Genomic DNA, 9,250 nt, shown 5'->3' with positions numbered 1-9,250 from the left:
CACAATCTCACACTGCGTGGGAGGCGGCAATGGTAAACCCCTCCTGTATTCCACCAAAGACAACCACAGGGTTCTGTGGTTGCCAGGAGTCAATACCGATTCGATGGCACACTTTATCTTACACACTCCCAGTAGATCTCCTGAGCCTCCTTTGTTATGTGCTTCAGATAGAGCCCAGGGTATCAGATGCCCCATTGTCAGTAATACCTGCCCTATTGCAATGTCTAGACAGTTGTCTGTTAGGAAGTGTCTAGTTCTGGATTTCCTGCATCTAGCAGGGATTTGTGCTAGATGGCCAACACAGCACCCCCAACAACTCTCTGATCTTGTGTTTCTAGTGCAGGGGGTGCTTAACCTGGGGGTCTATGGAAAATTAAGCATATAATGAAAGAGAATCACCACTTTGAAAGGTGCTTCTTTAAACTCTTATCAGGGGACCTAAGCCTTCATGGAGCAAAATAACTGAGCCTCACTCGCTGGCTTTTAGTCACTAGGGCTGACCTCCAAGCAGAGGAAAAATGTGTGGGCCCTTGCTCGGATCAGGTTACATGCTCTTCTTTCGAGAGTCCTACCCATGGTGAATCAATACTTAGAAATGAAACAAAATTCTACTGAACCATCAAGATACGGACATGCTCGAGTAACCTATTATTATCGCATCAGCCTTGCCACTCCCTTTCCCCACCCAATATCTGAAAGGATCAAAGCATTTTCCTTTGGGCTTGCTGAACAATCACTTGAGATTTTTCAAAGTTGATTAGGGCTCATACTGTCCCTCATTCCTCTCCCTCCTTAATTCTCATGAAAATGCATGAGAGTTTTGTGGCTGATTTCAGCATCTCAGTCTCACCTTAGGGATCAAATGTAGGTTTTCGGCACGGGCGGAGCAGAACACAAGCCACTTATCTGAAAATCTTTATGAATCAAAATCTCTGTTTGCACTAGGACTTTCCTTTTTTATTCCCTTTGAAAATAAAGGTACCCACAGATCATGCCTTATTGTTATGAAACATTATTGCATGTCTAGAGAGAGAAAAATATTCAAGAGATAATGGGGAGGAGATCTGGTCTTGCAGTAGTGAGCATTAATTATCCTGTCTCCTATGCAGGTTCTGCCCTGGCTTGCATTTGGATGGATGATTATATGTGGGCATCACTGTATGCTGTAAAATATTCCCTGTAGGGGATGGTCCATAGCCCAGTGGAAGAGCATCTTCCTGCCTGGTCCCAGCTTCACTTCCTGGCATCTCCAGGTAGGAGAGACTCCTGCCTGAAACCTTATGAATACAAATATGACAAATATTTATATCCCACTTTCAACAAAGTTCCCAAAGCAATTTACATAGATATAAGTAAATAAATAAAATGGCTCCCTGTCCCCAAAGGGCTCACAATTAAAAAAAAAGAAAGAAACAGAAGATCTTGTGGTAGCAAGCATGACTTGTCCCCTTAGCTAAGCAGGGTCTGCCCTGGTTGCATATGAATGGGAGACTTGATGTGTGAGCACTGTAAGATATTCCCCTCAGGGGATGGAGCCACTCTGGCAAGAGCATCTGGATTCCAAGTTCCCTCCCTGGCAGCATCTCCAAGATAGGGCTGAGAGAGATTCCTGCCTCCAACCTTGGAGAAGCTGTTGCCAGTCTGTGAAGGCAATACTGAGCAAGATAGACCAATGGTCTGACCCAGTATATGGCAGCTTCCTATGTTCCTAACAGCCACTGGTGGGATGCTGTGCTGGAGGTGGGCAGGGCCAGTTGCTCTCCTTCTGCTAAATAAAGAGAATCACCACTTTTTAAAAAGTGCCTCTTTACTCAGTTAGCAGGAAACCTTGGAGAGCTTCTGCCTGTCAATGCAGACAATACTGATCTAGGTGGACCAGTGATCTAACTCAGTATAAGGCAGCTTCCTCTATTCCTGTGTCTCAGTAGGGGAAAGGAATTGGACATTCCAGGGCAGGATCTGACTCCCAGATACTTGCCTTCGGACCCCCTAACATAGCTCTCCTAATTAATAGCCATTTGCTTTCGCACAAGCCGAGACACAGCCAAAGGGCTCATCAAGCCACTCCCTGCCGTGTGAATAGCAAGATAGACGTCATCAGGATTCTTCACTAAACAGTACTGAGAAGCACTCTGACAAAACTTCTCTTGTTAATATGGAGGTGGAGTGGGGAATTAAGGGCCTTTTAACTGTATCTTGAAGTGAGTGGTTGAATGCCATAATAAGGGGAGGCTCTCCAGGGCCTCTGTTGCTCTTCACACTGGAGCAGAAGTGCCCTTCGCCACACAGGAGTAAGTAAGAGGACAGAAACAATACTGCTGGACCTTCCATCATGTTCAAGGCAAAATATGGTCCCTGTGAAAAAGCAGCTGCTAACCAAGGGGATATGGCAATTAGATTCCTTGTACAGTCTTGCCAGAACTTTTGGATCAGCTTATTGTGATTGATGTAACTCAAAAGACAGCGGCTGTCATCCTTACTAATGAAGCACTGGTACAACAGAAGAAGCACTGGTGTAGGACCAGTGCTTCTGAAGAGTAACTTTCAGCCTAATGCTGCACGTGCGTGCACGTGTGTGTGTGTGTGTGTGTGTGTGTGCATGCACGTGTGCATGTGTGTGTATATGTTAGTAAATTTCAACAACCTCCCCTTCCTCCAGCAGCCATCTGTGTCACCTGAAAGATGTCTCTGAGGGCTGCATAACCCTCAGGGACATGTTTTCAGGTGGAATAAAGTGCTTCCTGGGGAAGGTAAGGTTGTAGAGATTTGCCCCCACCACTGAGCCAGCAGTGGAGCTGAGTTAACTGAACTTTTCAGAATCACCAGTGCTCTTTTGTTGCACTGGTACTTCATTGGTTAGGATGTCAGCAGTAGCCCTATTCAGGTATTCTGCTGTATGTGTGTTCAGGTGTCTGTACACATGACTATGTTTTTGTGTGAATGACTAAACATGAATTCATTTTTAAAAGCAAACCTAGGTACAGACCCTCTGAAATGTAGGGTACAAATAAGAAGTATACGCTGTATGTGCATTCAACATAATTAGTACATAACTGTACTTGCATAACTATCTGTATGTGCATGCATTGCACACAGATTGTACATACATTGAACACTATGAGTGAATAGGGCTTTGATATTAAACCCAGTGTTTAATGTAGTGATTAATCATTCTGATCGGGAGCATCTAATTCATTCATCAGAGGATTAAGTGGAAGCAGTGGGTAAACTGGGAGATCACTTTAAAACAAAGCCATACCTTTGATTTCCCCCATGAAACTACACGGCTGATCTGCAGTGAAATGAAAAATGCCCTCAATAAAATTTCATTACTCTAATTCCAGGTCAGATCCACCTGAAATCAGATCAATTAGACACACCAAATATGTCTTCTGCAGGTCAGTCTTGCAGTTTACTGGGGCTAGATTGGATGATGCTCCCCTGATCTGACTTATTCCCTCATGCTGACCTCATCACCAAGGTCCCTGGATGTCCATGTGAGGTTGTCCTGTTTGAATATGGCATGTGCTTGTGGCATCCCACATGTGGAGGCCAAAAATGTGGTCAATTTCCTTGATAAAATCCATAATCATGCAATCTGGGCCCAGGAATATGATATGAGCATGGATTAAATTCATTCCACTCGTGTTGATATGGTGGCCGTGATGATTTATGCACAATTAGGAATATGATAATATGAAAATCTTATTCTTCTTCATCCCAAACGTGTCTGTAAAAAAAATCATTATTTCAAAAAGTGAATACATCAGCAAACAACAACAACAACAACAACACATAATTATGGTTGCATGCATAATGCTTGTTATTTACTTGCCTCTGGGTTTTTCTGTTTTTAGCACAGATTGGCATGCGGTCTACAGCCAAAAAGCTACATTAGATACTTGCTTTGTCTTTGAAACGAAAGCTGTGATTGTGTCCTTTGGGGAGCGGCTCACTTTCCTTTTGAGTTCTGCAATCTGCGCAGGATATTGTTGTCAAAAAGTTAATTCAGTCTTAAGAGTGGCTGACGTCCAGACTAACAAAGCGTGCGCTCAAGAAATAAAAGTTGCTCTAGTGCAAGATGACTGCATAGCTGTAAAACATCTTGGGGATGGTTGGAGTTGTGATCTTGCACTCTTGCACAAAATATGGGCGGTGGTGGTGGGGAAGCAGGTTCCAGACAGTCAGTGGTCCCTCTAATTATTTTCACCTCTGTTTTGTCCTAGGCGGAAGTATCAAGGTGGTGCGTGTGCACATGCATTCAGAGTGAGGCCTTTCTGATTCAACTTGAGTGGGATCTAAAATTAACTGAGCAGACATTTAAAAAAAACTTGTGAGTGGATGCACTTGCACACACTTGAGAGGGAACATTGGCTCCAGCTTTAGCACACATGGCTAGTGCAACATACATGCAGGGCTGCTCAACTTCAGCTCTCCTACAGATGTTGACCTGCAGTTCCCATAATCCCTGGCTATTGGCCGCTGTGGCTGGGGATTATGGGAGCTTCACTCCAAAAACAGCCAGGGGCCTAAGTTGAGCAGGCCTGCACTAGTGGAACATGTTTGCACACATGCTTCATTAGTCTGTATATAAGTCATTGGGCTTGTTCACACAACCATCCCGGGGGGAGCTGGAGGGAAGGCAGGATCCTATCTTACTGCTCCCTGACAACCAAAACCTGTTAACTGTTCTGCCACTCATGCACCCACATGAACGGCACATATGATCTCAATAGCTGAGGTCGGGGGTGGGGGGAAACCAAGCGGAGTCCCTCAGTATGTCATAATGCATTGTGTGAGCAGTGGAGAGGCAGCCCTCAGTTCAGCAACAGTGCTCCTCTCCCTGGTCTTGCAAGCCATAAAAAAAACTATGGTAAACATGGCCACTGACTGCAGTTTAAAAGCGGAGGTGGCACAGGCAACCAGAACAAGAAGTAGGACAGATTCTATCTTCTTCCTACTCCACTTTTAGCTGAGTTGGGAGGTTTGGGTGCTCCCAGTGACCCAAGATTCCTGGGTTAGCCCTTTCCTACCAAGGAATCTCTGGTCATGAGAATAACTTTAGCATTTTAAGTAAAAGGTTGTGTGTCCCCTCTTTTGTTGCCTGTTCAGGTCTTGGTTGTAAGACATCAAATCTTATTATAAAAACACTAATTCACATAATGGTTCCCAATTCTTCATCATGCTGCTTTGGACTTGACCAGCCGCTCTTCCTGCTTTTCCTAGGATAGACAAATCCATGTCCTTCTGCCTCTGGGGAAAAGAGGGCTGATTCACACATGCATATGAATAATCAAAGGTGCATTTAGAGCAGATGAGGTAGATCAGCAGTCCTGTGCTTCAGGCACTGTGTGATTATTTCTGAGATTCACTGAGTCAACTGATTGGTTTTATACTTTGCATGACTATTGTGAGAGACAATTGCAAGGCTTATACACTAGGCATGCCCACCACACATTCATTGGCTAAAAAGCTTTGAGCGGTAACAATAACATAGCAATTGACATTATGAAATATGACACGTAGTTCTGGTAAGAACTAATCTGCCTACTTCCCTTTCACTATCCCTTTAACCAGACTAAATTTGTTCCAGTTAGGCAGTTCACAAGTTAGGCCACTTTGCCTCAAATGTTCACATGTCCACCATCTTGAACTGGGCTGGATGACATCAACACAAACCAAGCCTTTGAAGTGTCCCTACAACGGTATCAAATTTGGTCTAAATGGGTTCCCGCTTGCACCTCAAATGTGCACATGTCTGCCATCTAGAATTGGGGTGGATGACATCAACACAAACTATGCCCTTGAGGTGTCCCTATGTGTCTCTACAACTGTACCTAATTTGGCTCATATTGGTACATGCATTGCAAAGTAGATGAGGGGAACACACACACACACACACACACACACACAATGCTGGGTGATCATATGAGCTTACTTTTCTTAAGGAAAGTAGGCTAAAACCAATGGGTGATATTCAGCACAGCATTATTTTATTTATTTATTTGTTTGTTCGATTTCTAGACCGCCCTTACAGAATAGCTCAGGGCGGTTCACAAATACCACAAAACAGTTAAAATCAATGATCAGAAACAAAGATTTTAAAATACTATAAAGCAGCTAAAAAATAAAACAATTCAAAACCTTATAAAAACCCGATACATTAAGAACCCTTTAAAACAATTTTAAAACCATGGAAGGCCAGGCCAAACAGGTAGGTCTTTAGGGCTCTCCTAAATGCCAATAAAGAATTTAAATTACGGATTTCTGCATGGAGTACATTCCACAGTCTAGGAGTGGCTACAGAGAAGACCTGCCTCTGAGTCACCAACAGACGAGCTGCTGGCAACTGGAGCTGGACCTCCTCAGATGATCTTAGCGTGTGGTGGGGATCAGACCGAAGAAGGTGCTCTCTAAGGTAACCTGGACCTAAGCCGTTCAGGGCTTTAAAGGTAATAACCAGCACTTTGTATTTTGCCCAGAAACATATCGGCAGCCAGTGCAGCTGTTTCAAAACAGGAATAATATGGTCTCTCCAAGTTGCCCCAAAGACCAGCCTGGCTGCCACATTTTGAACTAACTAAAGTTTCTGAACTACGTACAAAGGCAGCCCCATGCAGAGTGCATTACGGTAATCAAGCCTGCAGGTTACCAGCTGGTGCACCACTTTTCTGAGGTCATCCTCCTCAAAGAATGGATGCAGCTGTCGAGTCAGTCTAAGCTGATAAAAAGCACTGCTGGCCACAGCCTCCACCTAAGATACCAGGGTGAGGTCTGGGTCCAGGAGTACCCCCAAGCTGCGTACCTGCTCCTTCCGGGGGAATGTGATCCCATCCAGCACAGGGAGATCTAACTCATTCCTCAGATTCTGAGCCCCTACAATTAGCACCTCCGTCTTGCTTGGATTCAGCTTCAATTTGTTCTCCCTCATCCAGCCCATTACTGCCTGTAGGCAAGCATTTAGGGAATGAATGCCATTTCCTGATGAAGCAGATGAAAAGGCGAAGTAGATTTGGGTGTCATCAGCATACTGATAACACCCAGCACCAAATCTCCTGATGACCTCACCCAGCGGTTTCATGTAGATACTGAAAAGCATTGGTGACAGAATCCAGCCCTGAGGGACTCCATATAACAGCTCTCATTTAGAAGAGCAACTGTTACCAAGCTCCACCATCTGGGATCTGCCCTAGAGATAGGAGCAGAACTACTGCAAAGCAGTACTTCCTATCCTCAACTCCCCCAGGCGACCCAGAAGGATACCATGGTCGATGGTATTGAACACCACCGAGAGATCCTAGAGTGTCTGTAACACTGTAATGCTGTGCCACAGGGCTGCTGCGCCCTCTAAAGGCAGCTTTGGGGCTGCACAAAATGGGCAGTTGTGCAAATAGTGCTTTGGCAGATCCCCCCACCCTGTTTTGCGCAGCCCCAGAACTGCCTTTGGAGGGTGCAGCAGCCCCACAGTGCAGTATTATAGACATGCAATGCTGCATGGGATGTCAGCCACTAATTCTAAAATGTATCTCTTTATATCAAGCCAGAGGTTGCCGGTTCGAATCCCCGCTGGTATGTTTCCCAGACTATGGGAAACATCTATACTGGGCAGCAGCAATATAGGAAGATGCTGAAAGGCATCATCTCATACTGCACGGGAGGAGGCAATGGTAAACCCCTCCTGTATTCTACCAAAGACAACCACAGGGCTCTGTGGTTGCCAGAAGTTGAAACCATCTCAACTGCACACTTTACCTTTATATTAATATTATTTAAATGTCAGTAATTCCCCTGAACAGTAAAAGATTACTGTCACTCTTGAAAATAAGAGGCTGTATTAAAGTTTGCCTTCTAAAAATTCCTGTAAGCTGGTCAATCATTTATTAAAAAGCATGGTGTTCCATAACTTCTGCATTCATTTCATCAGAGTAGGGGCCCAATTTAATGTCCAGTATTCAGTGTGGAATCGAAACATGCACTCAAAAGGTTGATTACACCAAATACCGTATTTACTCAAATAGAAGACGACTTTGAATTTAAGGCAACCTCCTTAAAAATAGAGGTTAAATACAGCCTATACCTATTTACCCAAATGGAACCGGACTCTGAATTTAAGACGTGCCCTCAATTTCTAAAATCAAAGAACTTGGGGGGAAAAATCTAGTCTTGGATTCAGGTAACTGCAGTATCTGTGTTCTTTTAAAATATAAGCTTCAGTATATCCCCAAAGGAAAACTAAGGGTGAAAAGAGTATCTGCCACTTCTTTCCATGGTTTTTTAAAATTAAGACATTAATGTCATTAATGGGGAGAGAAATCAATCTGGAGGCAGTAAGCATGAATTGTCCCTTTTGTGAGACAGGGTTCACCTTGATTTGCATTTGGATGGGTAACGACATGTGAGCACTGTCTGCTGTAAGATATTCCCCTTAGGGGATGTGGCTCTGGATCAGTGGTAGAGCGTCTGCTTTGAATGCAGAAGATCCCAGGTTCAGTCCCTGGCATTTCCAGGTAGGGCTGGGAAAGACTCCTTGGAGAGCCACTGAAACCTTGGAGAGCCACTGCCAGTCAGTGTAGACAATGCTGAGTTAGATGGACCAATGGTCTGACTCAGTAGAAGGCAGCTTCCTGTGTTCCTATGTAATATGAAGGAAAGATGGGTAGCAGTTCCAGTTGCTGGGCATATCTAGTAACAATTTGGCTTTCTGGCATGGTTGCTTGTTTCAGCTCCCTCACAATAGGAACATTTCCTGGGACAGTCACGATCCTGCAGTGATGTTACAACTCTGTTTGGGGGCATATCTCCAAAAGATCTGATCTGAGTTGTTGGTGACTGACCAGGAGAGGGATCTTGGGGTCGTGGTGGACAGCTCGTTGAAAGTGTCGACTCAATGTGCAGCAGCTGTGAAAAGGGCCAATTCCATGCTAGGGATCATTAGGAAGGGGACTGAAAATAAAACTGCTTATATATAATATATATATAGAAAACTATGGTGCGACCACACTAGGAGTACTGCATACAGTTCTGGTCACCATACCTAAAGAAGGACATTGTAGAACTGAAAAAGGTGGAGAAGAGGGCAACCAAGATGATCAGGGGCCTAGAGCACCTTCCTTATGAGGCAAGGCTACAACACCTAGGAGTTTAGGAGGTCTATAAAATCGTGCATAGTGCAGAGAAAGTTGATAGAGAGAAATTTTCCTCCCTCTCGCATAACACTAGAACCATGGTTCATCCCATAAAATAGATTGCC

The 9,250-nt window shown here is 44.3% G+C and overlaps 1 non-coding gene across 1 annotated transcript; it reads left to right on the top strand.

Moving 5' to 3' along the window:
- Nucleotides 1-8,428: 8,428 nt before the first annotated feature.
- TRNAS-UGA (transfer RNA serine (anticodon UGA)) lies at nucleotides 8,429-8,506 on the top strand. Its single transcript has one exon. It is a non-coding gene; the product is annotated as a tRNA-Ser (tRNA).
- The last annotated feature ends 744 nt before the right edge of the window (nucleotides 8,507-9,250 follow it).

The sequence above is a fragment of the Hemicordylus capensis genome, chromosome 4 (genome assembly GCF_027244095.1).
Source record: "Hemicordylus capensis ecotype Gifberg chromosome 4, rHemCap1.1.pri, whole genome shotgun sequence".
In the NCBI taxonomy this organism is placed as follows: domain Eukaryota; kingdom Metazoa; phylum Chordata; class Lepidosauria; order Squamata; family Cordylidae; genus Hemicordylus; species Hemicordylus capensis.
Note: the sequence above shows the minus strand (reverse complement) of the source record. Positions and strands in the feature narration are given on the sequence as shown.